We start from the raw sequence: 18,699 nt of genomic DNA, 5'->3' as shown, positions 1-18,699 counted from the left end.
GATTTAAAAATTATAAAGTTTCCCTGTGTTATGTCTAAAATGGAAATAATAAAATCATTGAAATGATCCATCATTTCAAATTCATATCGCTTTTCTTTACTTCAGAACTGCTATAAACATTTTAAATATCATTTATGTCTGGATTTCCTTGCGAAGTTCTCGAAGAATTCGTCAAATAATGTCATCAACAATATAAATAATCGTAAAACATCTATATTTGTGTTTAAAAAATATGCAAATAAAGAGAAATAGAATAACCGAGACCGGAGAAAAAGAATCAACCTTTTTAGCAATGGCAAGGCACATCCCGTATCTGATACAAGCGGAAGAGAAATCAATTTCTATCATGTCGCACGGTGAACAAGAACGCAAATACGGAATCCTTTGTACTACTCCAAACTCTGTTGAGTCACAGTAATAATAATAATCGGGTGTTGACTTCTGCTCGTTTTTACTTGAAGTCTGCTCGTTACCTCTTTGACATTTGGAGGATCGTTTTCTGCCGAAATCCGTTCCATCTGACGTTAAAATCAATAAAAGTAATATTACGATAGAGACTTTTATCTCCATTGTCGTCGACTTCCGTCAAGTCTTCGTTTTCTGCTCGATGGATATAATACGGATTCCCAAAAACTTTCTTCATATGAAATTTTACTAATATACATTTATCAAAAATTACACATTTTAAAAATTTGGGTATTCACAATAAACCATGAATTTTGATAAGATGTGTTAGACAGAAGTACCGATACGCGACGATACGACGTAGCCATACTATGTTATGTGTCGCCGTTTTACATTTTTTGTGTTTTAATCTATTCGTTGGATTTAAGCCGTTGGGGAGTGGAGCTTTTATGTGATTTTGTTTTTGGTTGTTTTTTTCTGTCCTGAAAACTTGGTCGCAAAACAGCACGCTTCGGTAGTCTACTTTTTGGGTGCTGTGTAACTTTGGGGAGGGGCGGGATGAGAAGAGGGAGAGAGAGGGGGAGGGGGATGTTAAATAGGTTTATTTACAAAATTTACAATATTTACAATGTTTACACCTGTGTTATACGGGGGCAGAATTGAGTTCTGATATGGTATGAGTGCCCCTTTGTTTGCCTTTTCTCCTAGCTGGAATTTTTTGCAGTATTCTCTTTCAATTGGGCCGATTTCACTTGACATGGGTATAAACAGTATGGTTTCGCATTTGCTTGTATTGATTTTTAGTTTCCATGCGTGGTAGTAAGAGATTTAGTAAGTCACTGTTGTAAATACTGAAAAGTAACGGGGAATTTACTGTACCTTGTTGTAGACCGTTTTTTATGGAGAATTCTTTGCTTGATGTGTGTGAACCTTCAGTCATTACGAATGTTCTGCTTGTAATCATGTTCCAGACTATTTTAATTAGGTATTGTGTGTGTAAGGGTTAGAGGGCGTCAAGGTCTTAGTGGAGACAAAAGACTGTTGCCAGATGTTAGAAGAATCTAGGAGAGTCGGTTGGCGACCAACGTGCAGGCAAGACGTTCTTCAGAGTGTAAGATAGATGTATAACTGTTCAGAGGGAAATATAGTCAATTATTTGTATTCCCAAATCCTCGAATTTCCTTAACATGGTAGCAGAGCGTGGTTACTAGTTTTGCAAGATATTTAGTGCGTGGTTACGATCTTGCGAGTGAGTTTTCAGTAAAGAAAAAAAAACTTTCAGAGAAAAAAAAAGAAATATACTTCGAGCACGTAGGAACGCTTGAGTAAGAAAAGAAAAAAAGGAAGAATCAATTAAAATGGAGAGATCGGAAATCATGATACCTATATTCGATGGTGAGGATTATGGAATGTGGAAGCAAAGAATCACGATGTTTCTCAAATATAAGGAATGCGAGGTTGTTACAACTAGAATGAAGAACGAAAGAGACGATGAAGACTGGGACAAAAAGGACTTGAAGGCAATTAATATAATTTATAGTGCAATATCGAACAGACAATTGGAGTATGTTAGGGAAGGAAAAACGGCGTATGATATAATAAAAAGGTTCGATGAAATGTACTTGAAAGGGTCGACGGCACTGCAGATCGTATGCAGAAGGAGATTGGAAAACATAAGACTGGAGAACTACAGTGATTCAGCATCATTCTTTTACGATTTTGAGAAATTAATCAATGAATTAAAAAGTGCGGGCGCACAAGTAAGTGAGAGGGAAAAGCTGAATTACATGCTGAATACGTTACCCGAAGAATACAGCTACATAGCGGACATAATAGACGCATTGAAAGAAGAGGATCAAACGGTAGCGTATGTAAAAAATAAAATAGAGATAGCAGAGAAGAAAAATAAATCCAATCGAGGAGAAAGGCAAACCAACGCCTTTTCTGCAAAAAAGGAAGGATGCTTCAGATGTGGAAGATTAGGACACTTTGCGAGAGAGTGTCAAAATGGCGTCCAAGCGGGAAGCAGTAACGGCTATTGGCATGGGCCAACACGTGGTCGAAACAGAGGAAGAGGGAACAAAGGCAATACGAGCAGAGGACGTGGAAACTTTCATCGTCAATCAACAACCGGCACGGGCGAGCATGGAAACTCAAGAGCAGGCATATGGACAGCAACGGCGCACGCAGCAAACAGCAGTGAGACGAATGAAATAAGTAAGAACGAAATAGTGTGGTTATTAGATAGCGGTTGTACCGATCACATAATTAATAATATAAATTATTTCGATAAATCTATCGACCTAAAAGAACCGGTAAATATATATTTAGGCGATAATAGACCGATAAAAGCGACAAAAGTTGGGAATGTTATAAGTTATTTTGAAGCATTCGGAAAACAAAATGAAATAAATATGAGGAAAGTATTTTACGCGAAAGAAATGTCCGCAAATTTGATTAGTTTAGGTAAACTAACAGACAATAAGAATACGGTTATTTCCAAAGGAAATATTGCGAAAGTAATAGATGAGGATAATAAACTTACAGCTGTAGCGTTCAAAGAGAATGGGACATATAGAATAAAAAGTATATTGAAAGGGAAGAAGCACTTAGTAAACAGCGCCGAACGTAGTGGTATGAGTAAAAAGGAAAGATGGCATAGGATGCTAGGACACGTAAATTTTAAATATTTAGAGATTTTGGGTAAAGAGCAGCTAGTGACTGGCATACCGAATGAATTTGAAAAGGAACTTTTGAAATGTAGGGTGTGTATAGAAAGCAAAATGCATAACTTACCTTTCAAAAATAATCGAACTAAGGCTAGGGAAATAATGAAAATTATTCATACGGACGTATGTGGTCCCTTTAAGACCACCGGATTCAATGGAGAAAAATATTTCATTTCATTTATCGATGATTATAGTAAAATAGCTAGGATCTATTGTATAAAATCAAAAGATGAGGTCTTTGATTCTTTCGTACAGTTCGTAAATGAAGCCGAAAATTTAACGGGCAAGAGGTTAAAAATATTAAGATGCGATAATGGTAAAGAATATTTAAATAATCGAATTTATAAATTTGCTAGGGATAAAGGTATAAGAATAAATAATTGCCCAACATACGTACATGAATTAAACGGGACAGCGGAAAGGTATAATAGAACAGTGATGGACATGGCGCGTTGCCTGTTAGCGGAAGCGAAAGTACATAAAAGGTACTGGCCGGAAATAGTTTGTACAGCGGCATACTTGAAAAATCGAATATTAGCGAATACTATAGAAAGAAAGACACCTTTTGAAATATTCTTCGGGAAAAAACCAAGTGTTAAAAATCTACATCTATATGGAAGTAAAGTTTTTGTAAGAAGGCCAGAACAAAAAAGAGTTTCCAAATGGGACAAGAAGGCAGATATGGGAATTCTATTAGGATATAGTGAAGTAGGATACAGAGTCTTATTAGGTGGGAAAATAACAATAGCTAGACATGTAGAGGTCATAGAGACAGACACTAAATGTATCGGTTTTGAGGAAAATTCATCAGAGGCAGATAGAAATGATAGCGAAGATAACTATTCATTGGTCGGTATGGATAAGGAAGAGTTAGAAGGTAGGAAAGATGAAAATAATAGTAGTATTGAAAGCTCAAACACTCCTAGGAGATCTACACGTATTAAGAAAACTCCAGTAAGGTATCCAGAAAAGGAAAATATTTGCGAGATGCATGCAAATTATTGTAAAGTAGATATCCCTCGTACATTTGAGGAGGTGATTTGTTGCGAAAATAATGAAGTTTGGAAACAGGCTATGGATAAGGAAATAGAATGTCTCTATAAGAATAAAACTTGGAAATTGGTAGAAAGGGTAAAAGGCAAAGAAGTATTAGATGTAAAATGGGTTTACACGAAAAAATCAGAGGACAGGTATAAGGCTAGATTAGTGGTAAGGGGATTTCAACAAAGAAACGTAGCCGATGACATATATTCTCCAGTGGCGAGTAATCAGACCTTTAAGATATTGCTATCATATTGTTGTCAAAATGGATTAATAATTGAGCAAATGGATGTAGAAACTGCCTTTTTAAATGGTGAAGTAAGCTCGGAGGTATATGTAAATCAACCAAAGGGATATGCGGACGGAACGAATAGAGTTTGTAAATTATCGAAAGCGCTTTATGGGTTAAAAGAAAGTCCGAGGGACTGGTATGAGTGTTTTGATAAGTATGTGACGAGATTAGGTTTTAAAAAGAACAATATAGAGCTGTGCCTATATTCTTATGGAGAGGGAGAAAATGTTGTTTATTTGTTAATATACGTAGACGATTTGTTGATTTGTAGTAAAAACAAAGGGAAGATACAAAGTGTAAAAAAATTATTATCTGATAAATTTGAAATGAAAGATTTAGGTGAAGTAAAAGAATATCTTGGAATAAATATAGAGTATGATTATTTAAAAAATGAAATGAGATTAAGCCAAAAGAAATACATAGAATCATTAGCAAACAAATATAAATTACATAACAGCAAATTGTACTGTACACCTATGGAGACCAACTTAAAAATTGAAAAAGCTGAGATAAATAGAGAGGACATTGGATACAAGAATTTAATTGGCGCATTGCTGTATATTAGTGTAAATACCAGACCCGATATAAGTTATAGTGTGAATTATCTGAGTAGATTTCAAGATTGTTGTAACGAGACACATTTTAAATATGCCTTGCGAATATTGAAATATTTGTACCGGACTAGAGATTTAGGGCTACATTATAAAAGAAATGAAAAGTGCGAAACGATAGATTGTTATGTGGACGCTGATTGGGCAGGAGATCATATAGATAGGAAATCGACTTCTGGGTATGTAATTAGATTGTATGGAAATGTAATTGGATGGAAGTCTAAAAAACAAAGGTGTGTGACAAAAGCCTCGACGTATGCAGAGTATGTTGCTCTATCGGAAGCTGTGAGCGAAGTAATGACTATCAGAGAACTAATGAAAATCTTCGATGTAAATGTAGACGATAACCCTGTAAAAATCTATGAGGATAACTCTGGAGTAATGAGTATGGCAAAATACGGAACTTTTACAAAAAATTCTGAACACATCGAAGTTCATTACCACTACGTTCACGAGTACGTAAAGGAAAATAAGATAAACATAATAAAAGTAAGTACAGAAGAAAACACTGCGGATATTTTTACGAAGGCACTGTGTAGAGAGAAATTTGAAAGGTTTAGGTCATGGATGAATGTAAAATAAGAGAAATGTAAATAAAGCGATAAATGTTAAATATTTTGTTAATTCGACAAGTATGTAAATAAAATTAAGTGTACAGTATAAATGTAAGGAGGCGTGTTAGGGAAGTGATACATTTATACTGTACATGAGAGTGTGTGTGTAAGGGTTAGAGGGCGTCAAGGTCTTAGTGGAGACAAAAGACTGTTGCCAGATGTTAGAAGAATCTAGGAGAGTCGGTTGGCGACCAGCGTGCGGGCAAGACGTTCTTCAGAGTGTAAGATAGATGTATAACTGTTCAGAGGGAAATATAGTCAATTATTTGTATTCCCAAATCCTCGAATTTCCTTAACAGGTATTTAGGAAAGTTTTTCTTGATCAATTTGTATATGAGACCTGGGATCCAGACTGTGTCGAAAGCTTCTTCGAGGTCTATTAAGCAGGCGGCTACTCGTTGTTTTGCGTATAGAGCCCAGCAGATGTCCGACGTAAGTTTGTTTATTGCGTGAATTGTGGAGTGTTTGTGCCGGAAGCCAAATTGATTTTCTGGGATTATGTCATTTTTTGTGTAGAAGGAGGTTAGGGGGTTGTTTATGATTATTTCAAATACTTTGCTTATATTGGGGAGGAGACCTATGGGTCGTAGGCTTGCGGGCGATGAGCCGTCTTTATCTTTTTTTGTTATAGCTATCAATTTGGCTTTTTTCCATTTTCTGGGGAAATATATGTTGTTTAGAGCATTGTTGAAGAGTGTAGTACCATTTTATTTTGTTCGGTAGGCGCTTGAGTAAAATGTTTCGGATGCCGTCGAAGCCGGAGGATTTTTTGTTGTTTAATTTGGAGAAGATTGTGTTTAGTTGATTGTAATTTGTGAAGTAGTTTATTTCTGGATCTGGTTGTTTGGGGTTGTCTGCGGTATTTTCGTTTGAGAATGTGCAGACTGTTTTGTTTAGCGTTTTGTCGTGTTCCATTTCATTTTTGAGTTTGTTTGTTTTTGATGATAATTCTGTTTAGTTGTTCTTGGCCCATAGGTTCGTTTTGTGTGTATATTTTGGAAAAGTGGATACCGATAATGTCTAGCTTTTCTGTTATTTTAGTTATGATGAAGTTACCCTCGGTGTCTTTGATGGCGTTGTGTATCGTTATACCTGCTTCTTGGATGAGGGAGGCTTTTTCTGGGGGCAATTTGAGAGGTGGGATGGGGTTTTGTCCTTTTGGTCTGAAGATTTGATTTATTTGTGGGAACATTTTTTTTTGTGAAGTTAAGGCTGAAGTTGAGTGAGTAAATACTTCTCTAAAGAGCTGCCAGTTGGTGTGTTGGTTATGAATGAAGCCATTAGGTGTATTCTCGATAATTGTTGAACTGACTGTTGCTATCATGGGGGAATGATCAGAGGAGAGATCAGCCAAGGAGTTGATTTGGACGTGTCTTGACGAGATATTTTTAGTTACGAAGAAGTCAAGAAGGTCGGGTATTTTGTTAGTGTCAGTAGGCCAGTATGTGGGTTCGTATGTGGTAAGGTAGTTGAGGTTGTTGGTTATTATGCTGTTTAAGAGGTTTTTGCCTCTTGCTGTAACCAGTCTGCTGCCCCATTGGATGTGCTTGGCGTTATAGTCTCCTCCAGCTATGAATCTATTGCCCAGGGTGTCCAGGAAGTTATCAAAGTCTTCTTTGGCGATGGAGTGTCTGGGAGGGCAGTATACTGCTGAAGTGGTGATTGTGCCATGACAGTCTTCTATTGCTACGTTTGTTGCTTGGAGGTAGTCTTTCTGGAATGATGGAAGTTCGTAGTGCTTAATACTTGCTTTGATTATTATTCCGGTGCCACCGTGGGCCTTTCCGCTGGGGTGTTGGGTATGGTAGAATTTGTAACCATTTATTTTCAGGTAGCTCTTGTCGGTGAAGTGGGTTTCCGATACGAGCATTACGTCGATTTGCTGGTGTTTTAGGAAGAGTTCTAGTTCAAGTTTGTGTTGCGCTAGACCGTTGGCATCCTAAAGAGCTATGCGCCTTGGTTTTATTTTGCGTCGGGGCGTATTAATTTATCCATGATGAGTATTAGTAGCGATAGCAAATTATTTATTTGCTCTGATTGCTTCTCTATTAGCTTTTCAAGCCTAGAGAAGTTGTCTGTGTTAGGTGGGTTGGGGACACTATTTTGGGGAAGATTCCTTTGGCTATTCGGGTTATTTTGGATGCCTTGTACTGCTTGGGCATAGGAGGTTGAGGTGGTAATGAATTTGGTAGGACTGGGTGCTTGGTTGGTTGAGGGGATTGGGGTAGTCGTGAATTTCGGCGGGCTGGGTGTTTGGTTGGTTACCTCTTTTGCTCTGAGTTTAGGGTACCTGTTTGTGTATAGAATTTTATAGGCTGAGCAGCCTTTGTAGTTGGCAGGATGGTCACCTTGACAGTGGATGCATTTGGCTGGGGTTTCCGGTGATTTGGCGCACTGGTCAGTGGAGTGAGTGCCTGCACATTTAATTTCTTTGTTGTTGGGTTTTGGTTTTAAATCTAGGACGAATAGGGATAGCGGGTCCTTTGAGACTGTATGCCTTATGTTGCTGACGTTGATGACTTCGTGGCCGAGTTTTAATAGTTCGAATTTTAGCTCGTCAATGTCTGCTGAGTGGTGGATGTTTCGTAGAACCACCCGGAAAGGCCTTTCCTGTTTGAGTTGGTATGTGTGGAAGTTGGCGTTCAAAGTCCTAAGTATCTTGGTGAGTTTTCTGTAGGGTTTGGAAAGGGCACCGTTCGACCTGAGACGAGTGAAAGCCCCTACAGGCCTAACTAATCGAGGTAACATAGGTACTTGGTACTGTGGCGGATGAAAAGGGGGTTTTGCGTTTCGTCCCGGGACTACCGGTGGACTCCACACTACGTAGAATCCACACTACGTCCCGGTGGTGATTGAGGTTCTGGTTCTGATTGTAGTATACTGAATCTGTTTTTTGTTATGATTGCTGGAGGTGAGGTAGCTCTTATGGACTTCATGTTTTTGATTTCTTTAGCCTTTTCTTCTTGGGTGGACTGATAATCTTCGTCTGTGTTTTCTAGGATGTTTTCTAGTCTTTTCGTCCTGGCAACCAGGTTTGGTTGTGGGTTGAGTTTCCGCGTTGAGTCTGCGCGGAAAGTCTTAAACTATTGTTGATTTCTTTGGCTGTCTTTTGTGTGATTATAAAATTTATTGTATGAATCCAACAGAGTAACGGTTCAGAGGGTTATAATAAAGAGGTATCGAACGCTGATTTGGGAGAGTTCTTATACTGAGGTTTTAGTCCCTCTAAAGGAATCCGTTACTATCTGATTATTGTTTCGATAGCTGTGGCATGTAGGATGTTTTGTCTACTCTATTACTGCTTCTGAGCGTGTAACGCTGTCGACGATTCGCCTGGGCATGATTATACATTGAGTAAAGGTATAGCCTGAGTTGGAGTTTTGAAGGTTAGGATAATCGAAATAATTCATAGCCATGGTAATATTTTTACTAATTTCTTTTGTTGTCTTTTATAGGCCACTGCAATGAGAAAAGAATTCCTGAAGCCAAAGAAAATGATACATCCAAATAGCAGAAAGTCGCTATTACGAAAAAAGCCAAAAAGTAAATACAATTACTATTAAATTATGTGATTTTGTTGTGTACATTTCATTTATTTTATATGATTATATAATACTTTTGTGAACTAAAGAAGGAAATGGACAATGTGTTTTGTTTCAGAATATCATGTAGACAGAAGGCAAAAATGTCCGGTTGATAGAACAGAATTCAATAGGAGAAAAAATATCGTGGATCAGAAACAATATGATTCCAGGTGTGTGCCCCTATACTCCAGAGTTAAGTGTGAGTTTGTTAGAAACGGAGGTAAAACAAAGATGTATGTACATGATGATACAGAGATTGTACATTAAAGATGTGATTAGTTATAATTCTGTTTGATCCAAAGGTACGTAGCAAGAAATGATGAAGAAATGCAACAAATTACTATTAAAAGATCTATAGGTAGCAACAGGAGTAGACAGCATGCTAGGAGGGAACATATAATTAGAGTAGAAAGAATTAGGAGAATATCATACATGTGGAATAGGTAAAGAATTGTGGCGGCACTTGACAGTAAACTTCCCAACAGTTTACGTCGCGTGACGCACGACACAAAGACCCTATACCTGCGGACAAGATGATTGCCAGATGTCGATACATTCGTACCGAATATTTCCAGCTAGCTTAAGGACCGCTATAAATCTTAGGATTTATTTTAGCTAAGGTCCTCCAAAGAGACAAACAGTCTTTGTTTATCAGTCTCGAAGTCGACCACCTACCACGGGGACACACGAGAAATCTGCTATCTCTCACGTACGATGCTTCCCGCTAGCAACACCCTCTCAAGGGCATCCTTTTCCAACGACTAACACGAATTAGCCAATAAACATTAACGTACATTTCCCTCACTTTCCGAACCAATGCTTTTCTCAACGAATCCGATGCCTTCGCATCCTTAGACACATCCCAAGGCAGTCTTCCTCCGCAGCAGCATCGCGATAAAAAGTCAGTCTATTACAGCGAGTCAACACACAACGATCGTTACACTTACGCGGTTCGAGCCGAATAATTACCTAAGCTCTCGACATCTCGCGCAATCATTGTCCGCACTCGTAGCGCATCTCGAATCATAGCTATCCGAGCTCTAACTTATAATCGCGCACTCGCGAACCGAATATAATCGCGAGTCCTGCGTCAAGTGTACTCATTGACATTACAGTGAATAAACATTTATCGTTGAATAAATCTGAGTTTTCCTTCCGATCCTATCACGACGTACCACCTCAGAATTACAGCCAAATTTATTTTCAATATATCCTGATGTACAAACCCTCCTTTATTTTTCAGAAATTCCTGATATTTTAAATGCAACTCACTGTGAAATGTTAATGAATTGGAATAATGAATTACAGTGTGTGAACAATTTTAAATTTATAAGGTTTGGGGAGAGAGATTTAAACAAAGTATAAAAGCTAGGAAAAAAAATGAAAATAAGCCATTTTAGACTATCCAAATCTCTATTAGCTATGCCTGTAAACAAGAAGAATTTATTCAGCAAGCCAATTGATTCAGATGAAAATAATTAATCGACAGAATGTGTAATGGAAATAGAATAAATTCTGTAGATATACGTCTTTTTTACTTTCATCTCTATTTAAAAAGAAGAAAATAGAAGAAAAGCGAACAGTTTTGTCCTTTTTTGTTTGCGAAATGCTAGAAACCGCATTACGTCTTGCTCTTATCTCTCACGAGAAACAGTCACGTCACAAGATACAAGAGTACGATAGAAGAGAAAAGAAAATGTTCGATTGTGAAATATACAACAAAACTGAAACATGCAGATAAATCACGTGCACGTTATGAATATTCTGCATCGTTTCTCCGCCTTTCCTTCATTTTTTTCGCTAGCTGCTCCATTATTTAAGAACGAAGATATAGTAATTACTCTCAAAGCTGTACATTTCGAAATGGTAAGAAAATCAATAGTACAATGATAAATATACGATTTTGAAAGCTTTTTAAATTTCTTACATACTTAGAATTAATCCAATAGCTTTGTATATGTCGGGTTTACATTAGAATTAGGGTTAGGGGCGTGAAACGAATCTTCGTTTGGGTTACACGTTGTCGCTATGCAATAGAGAAGACATTGACTAGTGCAAATACGATTATTATAGAACCGGACAAGTAACCGCGGTAGTTAGGTACTCGAGAAACTAATGACAATGATCCTAGGTTCAACATCGAATCCGCGGTCGACGGGATGATAGATGAACGCACTCACAAAATCCAAGTCGGACGCGCAACATTCACCGGTCGCAAAGGGTTACTCCCTTCATCAGTGAGATCGCGAGCGAGAATGTCTTTCCCGTCTCGATGATGCCACAGAGGAAAACTATAATGGGGTGTGTCTAAGGACACGAGATCATCGGATTCGTCGAGGATAGTCTTCGTTCAGAAGGTGAGGGAATTTGGCGTTGCTGCTAATTGGTCAATCTCCATATCGGTGGTTAGAAAAAGATGCTAGCCGCCCTCGAGGGAAAGTTGATAGTGGGAGACGCCGTTCATTGAAAAATAGGTTTCTCCTACTTTCCCGTAGCTGGGACAAAGACTGTTTGGTTGAAGGACTTTAGTCCACTAAATCCTGAGATTTACGACGGGCCCTCAGGCTAGCTGAACATGTACTGCGGAGACGCATCGACATCTGGCAATCACCTTGCTCGTAGAATAGGGTCTGCATGTGGCGAGCCACGGGACAGAAACCGTTGGAATGTTATGTTGGAATGTCGCGTGTCGCCACGAATATTTCTTTTAAGGAGAGCTATAGAATTACTCCATACCTTTGTTAGACAAAGCGTTCATCCTGTGACCGCGGCTACGTTCGGCGACTGACTGTCGCCTCGAGTCCAAGCTCATTATCACAACTCTCGAACAATTACAATCGGATTGAATAACTACAATTGTTCAATTACAGCTATAGTAGACTCTAGGTTACAATGTTGCGGAATTATCCAAAATTCCAAAGGCTCCAGTGTTCTTTCATCTCCGACATATATTTTCGACTTCTTTTTCGCGTAGAATCACCCCCTTTCCGCTTGTACCACCAGTTACCAACCACCCTGTATATTGATCACTACTTGTGAATCAATGGATGGCTAAACTCAAAACTGTTATTTTTCATTCTCATATTCATCTTCATATTCATGAAATAACATTAGAAGATACAAACAATGACCAGAAACGAGTGATGCCCTGAAACAAATCTCTTATTTACAACCCTTTTATAATAGTAGTTTTCCCTCTCTTTTTTTCTTTTAATTTTGTGTGACTCCTCTAGTACCTCACTTCTTTTTGTTAGTTTGTTTCTTTCTTCTGCCCATTTTGCTTTGTTCATTTGCTCATTTTCTTTTCTTTTCTCCTATCTTTTTCTATATTCTGGTATCTTTCTATTATAATGTAAAATCTCTCTTAATTAGTCATAAATTTTTCTTACCTTCCTTAATTTGTCTTTCATATTCCTCATTCCCTTCAATATTATATGTACTTTCTGTAGGATTTAAGGTTTGATTTAAGATCATTCCTTCATTTCCTATATTGTATAACTTATTTTCTTTGCTCCTACTTGTTGTTGTTTGTTTTTTGTCTTCTACTGCTATTTTACACTTTGTGATTTATTTTAGTGATCTCTCTCTTGTGTTTCTTTCCTATTATTATGGTTACCGTTGCCCTCTTGAGCTTTTTTTATTTTGCTATAGTTTCCTAACGTCTGTCTTTTTCTTGATTTTTTACTAAATTCACTGTCAGAATTTGTATTTTCTTGTTTTCCTTTTATTACACTTTATATTGTTTCCTTAATGCCAATGGCATGAATTTTGCAATTTGGCCAACTGTGGATATTCATAACTAAACATGAAAAGCAATTAAATAACTCCGGAAATCAATGTATCTGAAGTTTTCTTTCAAACTTTAATTTTCATACCATATTCAAGTGTAATTGTGAAATAAATTTTAATTTTTATATCCTTATTTTGCATTATACATCATATATGTATATAATTCTTTGTATTATAATAATATAAGGAAATGACATTTTGATAAATAAACTAAGGAAAATGATTATTATTTTTGATATTTATATATGAATATGTCGGAGTGTCATCGGGTGTAAGGTTGGGAGCGGCCGGCGTATCTCCACGGCGCTTAGCCATGGATGCGGTACGACGCGGGGGGGGGGGCGATTTGGCGTGCTAAGGTGATTGGGATAGTCGGCGCGGTTACCCGCGGCAATTAAGTACTCCCGACGTGAATGACGATGGTTCCAGAGTTGGTGACGAATCCACGGCGCACGGGATGGCAAGTATCCGAGACACTCGCGATACTAGTGATGTTGGTCTTAGGTTCAATAATGAATCCGCGGTCAACGGGATGATAGACGTACGTGCTCACAAAAATCTAAGTCGGACACTTTGCGAAAACGTGGAATATCCACCGAGCGTACAGACTCTAAGTAACTCATTAATACGACCTCACGAGAGTGACTCTCCGTCGCGATGATGCTGCAGAGGAAAACTATGATGGGGTGTGTCAGAGGGGTCTGTCAATAAACTTGGGCTCGGGCGACAGTCAGTCGCCGAACGTAGCCGCGGTCACGGGATGAACGCTTTGTCTAACAAAGGCATGGAGTAACTCTATAGCTCTCTTTAAAAAAGGAAATAGCCGTAACACTCGACAGTAAACATTCCAACGGTCTCTATCCCGTAGCTCGCCACACGCAGACCCTACTCTTCGAGTAAGATGATTGCCAGATGTCGATGCGTTGGGGGGCACGAGGCGGCTACGGGTTCTCAGGGCGTAGGACCACGCCGCAACGATCAATCTGATGTTCTCCTATAGCCTGATGGTGACTGGTCGGCGTCTTCGGCCCCCGCCAGTTTGCCGATCCGGTGCAGAAAACCTCGGAGAAGTTGGTGAGCCCGTATCTGCCAAGACCACTCACCTCACCTTCTTGTGGGGCTCCCCGTTACCCTGCACCAGCCTTGACCGGAGCAAGGTGCGAAAGAGTGAGTAGCACCAGGATGGAAACCCTTGTTGACAACCTCGGCGACTTCAGAATCAGAATGTACTGAGAAACGAACGACAAAATCGTTTACGGTGCAGGGGAGGGATACCCCAATACCGGCGCAGCCGCGGGTTGTAAAGCGGGCCCCGCTGCGTCGTCATCGAGCAACCGTGGCCGTCCGGGGGTGGGCCGCCAGGCCCTCGGATACGCTCATGCGTCTGGCGAAGGGGACATACGAACTGAGGGGTCTCGGAGAGGGTTGAAGGAACCCGACATTATGACCGTCGGCCAGGGACCCTCGCGGGATGGGATGCGGCGACGCCGCGGCCGCGGGAGGGTGGTTGAGATCCGACGACGAAATGTCGTCATGCTCTTCCTATTCGACCGTTGCGGGCACGCTCGGCAAGCGGTCGTATCGCAGGATTACTGAGTCCGCAGAAAGTACCACCTCGGCCTCCAACGGTTGCGGCGGAGGCGCGGGACGTCTCACACGGCGGGGGACGCGCCCACGGGGGATCAGGACTCTGCGCTGCTGCCGGCTCCCGGTAAAAGGAAGAAGAGGGGCGCGAGGCGCGGGACGGATATTGACACCGATACCGACGCCGAGGCGGCCACTGTGGCCGCCACCGCCTCCGCGGCGGTGCCGACGGCAGCGATGACATGCGGAGGGATTAAGTAAAGATCGGACGCGGATCCGACCCACGATCAGGAAGGGGAGGATATCGCATATCTGCGAAGGAGGGTGCGCTTTCTAGAGACAGGGGTCAGCCGTCTCCAATTAGTCTCGATAGGTGTAGAAACACTGTTTGCCCCATTCATATTAAATTTTTCTAATATGCTTTCGATATACCTGCTCTGATGAATGAATATTGAACCATCTTTTAATCTATTAATTTCAAGTCCAAGAAAACTCTTTACCTCTTTCGAACTCATAATTTTAAATTCTTTACTTAAATTATGAAACAATTTATCGATTAGGGATTCGTCTGAAACTGCTACCAGTCCATCGTCTACCTATATGGTCATCAACATTAATTTGTCATTTTCTGTATAAATATGTCGAAGATGACAGAACACCGGCGCCTTTGGAATTTTGGATAATCCCGCAACATTGTAATCTAGAGTTTACTATAGATGTAATTAAACAATTGTAGTTATTCAATCCGATTGTAATTGTTCGCGAGTTTGGTAATGAGCTTGGTCTCGAGGCAACAGCCAGTCGCCGAACGTAGCCGCGGTCATGGGATGAACGCTTTGTCTAACAAAGGCATTGAGTAATTCTATAGCTCTCCCTAAAAAGGAAATAGTTGTAACACTCGACAGTAAACATTCCAACGGTCTCTGTCCGGTAGCTCGCCACACGCAGACCCCATTCTTCGAGCAAGATGATTGTCAGATGTCGATGCGTCTCCGCAGTACATGTTCAGCTAGCCTGAGGGCCCGTTATAAATCTTAAGATTTAGCTAACTAAAGTCCTTCAAACAAACAGTCTTTGTTCCAACTACGAGAAGATAGAGGAGATCTATTATTCAACGTCTCCCACTAGCAACTTTCCCTCGAGGGCGGCTAGCATCTTTTTCTAACCACCGATGTGGAGATTGGCCAATTAGGAGCAACGCCAGTTTCCCTTACTTTCGGAACGAAGGCTATCCTCGACGAATCTGATGATCTCGTGTCCTTAGACACACCCCATTATAGCTTTCCTCTGTGGCATCATCGGGACGGAAATTCATCTCTCTCTCGCGATCTCATCGACGAAAAGAGTAACCCCTTACGACCCATGAATATTACGCGTCCGACTTAGATTTTGTGAGCACGTTCATCTATCATCCCGTCGACCGCGGATTCGTTATTGAACCTAAGATCATTGTCATTAGTTTCTCGAGTATCTAATTACCACGGTTACTTGTCCAGTTCTATGATAATCGTATTTGCATTAGTCGAGGTCTTCTCTATTGCATAGCGACACGTGTAATCCAAACGAAGATTCGTTTCACGCCCCTAACCCTGATTCTAATGTAAACCCGACAAATAGAAAAACAAGAATCTGTGTTACTCTGATAAAATTTTAAGTTTGAAATAAATTTTGTGTAATTTTTGTGCCGTCCAACATCTTGGAGACTGGTTTAAGCCGTATAGGCTTTCTAGCAATTTACAAACGCGATTCGCACCATCATCATAGCTTCTAGGTTGTTTCATATAGATGTCTTCCTTCAGACTTCCATATAAAAATGCGGTTTTAATGTCCAAGGTGTAAATTATTTTCGGCAGCAATACTGAGCATTAATCTAATTGTGTCAAACCGAGCAGCGGGACTATAGGTTTCCTTATAATCTATGTCTTCTTTCTGTGCACACTCTTTTATTACAAGTCGCGCTTTGTATCGTTCCGAATTGTCCGGATTTAACTATACCGTTAAAACCCATTACCAAACCTATTACTATGTATCTTCTGATCTTTTGGTTTTTCTACAAGAATCCACATCTTATTTTCGTGCGATTTCATTTCATCCTTCATAGCCGTTTCCCATAACTCTTTCTTTTCGGATCTCATCGCTTCGTTAAAATCCACCGGTAATTTTTCCGCTACGTACATTACTGGGCTACCATAAAAATCGGTTCGTTTGATGTTACCTCTATTTCTCAATTGTCTCACATTCTCGCTAGTTCCATGAGGTTGTTCTTCATGTTCACTCTCTGCACTTTCTCTTAATCTCCGGGCAAAAACAATGTCGCCGCTACGGGCAAGCGTCCAACAAATACGAATTTACATTTTCCGGTATACCCCCGACCAGTATAAATAAACGAACGCGATCGTAACGTGACCACTTTTTCAGTCTCACTCTCGAGCGATCTTAATAACGATCAATACATAGTCTTAGCGAATCAGATAGTATCGAGCGTCTTAGCGAACATTCTCTGTATCTATTATTTTAAAATACATTTGACAGTTTTCAATATCAAGATATCTCATCACTTAAAACACACTGCTAATCATCTTCTACAACCGCGTGACACGGGTCACTGGGTATGCGTAATAGCATTTTCCCCTCCTCGTGAAAAAAATTGGTAATATGTATAAGATACAGACCGAGTGCCGAGTCGAATTGGTAAAACGGTCAACGTGGAAATTCGTACGTGACTCAGGCATAAACAACCAAAAGGAGCAGCAAAACACACGCTCTCAGGGCAATAAGTGATTCAACCAATTCAACCAAGAGGAAACCATCGTGCAAATGGAAGAATAGCCTGCTGTTCACCCATTCAACCGATGAAAACATCAGTGAGTGATGTCAAATGTCACACTTAAGAGAATCAGGAAATCGAATGAAGCGCGTAAACGATAAGTTCCACATATACACATAGACACGCCCATACTACGGAGAAATACTTCACTTCAATATTTTCTTGCTACGTGTTCGATCTACGAGTGTGAAAGCATACCAACAGACGATATCCCATCTAAAAGAGGAGGTGTTATGTTCGCGCAACATATCTTAATTCATATTTATTTAGACAGCGTACGCTCGATTTAGACTATGGAGACTTAGGACCAACGCGAAGCAGGAATCTTTTAAATGATAGTCTCACGAACGCCACGACTTCCTCCTATTCGCCAATACTATTATTTTAATATTTTTAATATTTCCCCAACTTGTGAGGTGTGCAAACGGAAGTGAGAAAGGATAGACAGGTTCAGTTGGTCAACAGTTTCGCTACGAGAAGTATATACAAAATTGGGTATCGAAATCACACGCATCATCGACGTTAGTAACTATGCGGTACATCAAATTGCTATTAAACATTATTTCATATTACCTTTTGACCCTCGGTGAACCATATGGCCAGAAGGAGTAGATTCTTGGTTCGTCGTAATCGAAACTTAACTTCAATTTAATATCCTTTTTCAAATGTCATGTTTTCTGAGATAGAGTCTATACGTAGATGCAGTTATTATTACACTAAACAGTCATAAGTCATAACATATATATCTCGGAGATGAAAGAACACCGGAGCCTTTGGAATTTTGGATAATCCCGCAACATTGTAATCTAGAGTTTACTATAGATGTAATTAAACAATTGTAGTTATTCAATCCGATTGTAATTGTTCGCGAGTTTGGTAATGAGCTTGGTCTCGAGGCAACAGCCAGTCGCCGAACGTAGCCGCGGTCATGGGATGAACGCTTTGTCTAACAAAGGCATTGAGTAATTCTATAGCTCTCCCTAAAAAGGAAATAGTTGTAACACTCGACAGTAAACATTCCAACGGTCTCTGTCCGGTAGCTCGCCACACGCAGACCCCATTCTTCGAGCAAGATGATTGTCAGATGTCGATGCGTCTCCGCAGTACATGTTCAGCTAGCCTGAGGGCCCGTTATAAATCTTAAGATTTAGCTAACTAAAGTCCTTCAAACAAACAGTCTTTGTTCCAACTACGAGAAGATAGAGGAGATCTATTATTCAACG

General features: G+C 39.9%; 2 long non-coding RNA genes across 2 annotated transcripts; both read left to right on the top strand.

Moving 5' to 3' along the window:
* Nucleotides 1–9,029: 9,029 nt before the first annotated feature.
* Nucleotides 9,030–9,182, top strand: LOC117239984. The gene is made up of 2 exons (XR_004494601.1): nucleotides 9,030–9,078; nucleotides 9,148–9,182. It is a non-coding gene; the product is annotated as an uncharacterized LOC117239984 (long non-coding RNA).
* Nucleotides 9,183–9,478: 296 nt separating this feature from the next.
* LOC117239983 lies at nucleotides 9,479–9,661 on the top strand. Its single transcript, XR_004494600.1, has 2 exons — nucleotides 9,479–9,509; nucleotides 9,579–9,661. It is a non-coding gene; the product is annotated as an uncharacterized LOC117239983 (long non-coding RNA).
* The last annotated feature ends 9,038 nt before the right edge of the window (nucleotides 9,662–18,699 follow it).

This window comes from Bombus vosnesenskii, unplaced genomic scaffold (genome assembly GCF_011952255.1).
Source record: "Bombus vosnesenskii isolate JDL3184/JDL3185 unplaced genomic scaffold, Bvos_JDL3184-5_v1.1 scf7180000014527, whole genome shotgun sequence".
Taxonomy (NCBI): Eukaryota; Metazoa; Arthropoda; class Insecta; order Hymenoptera; family Apidae; genus Bombus; species Bombus vosnesenskii.
Note: the sequence above shows the minus strand (reverse complement) of the source record. Positions and strands in the feature narration are given on the sequence as shown.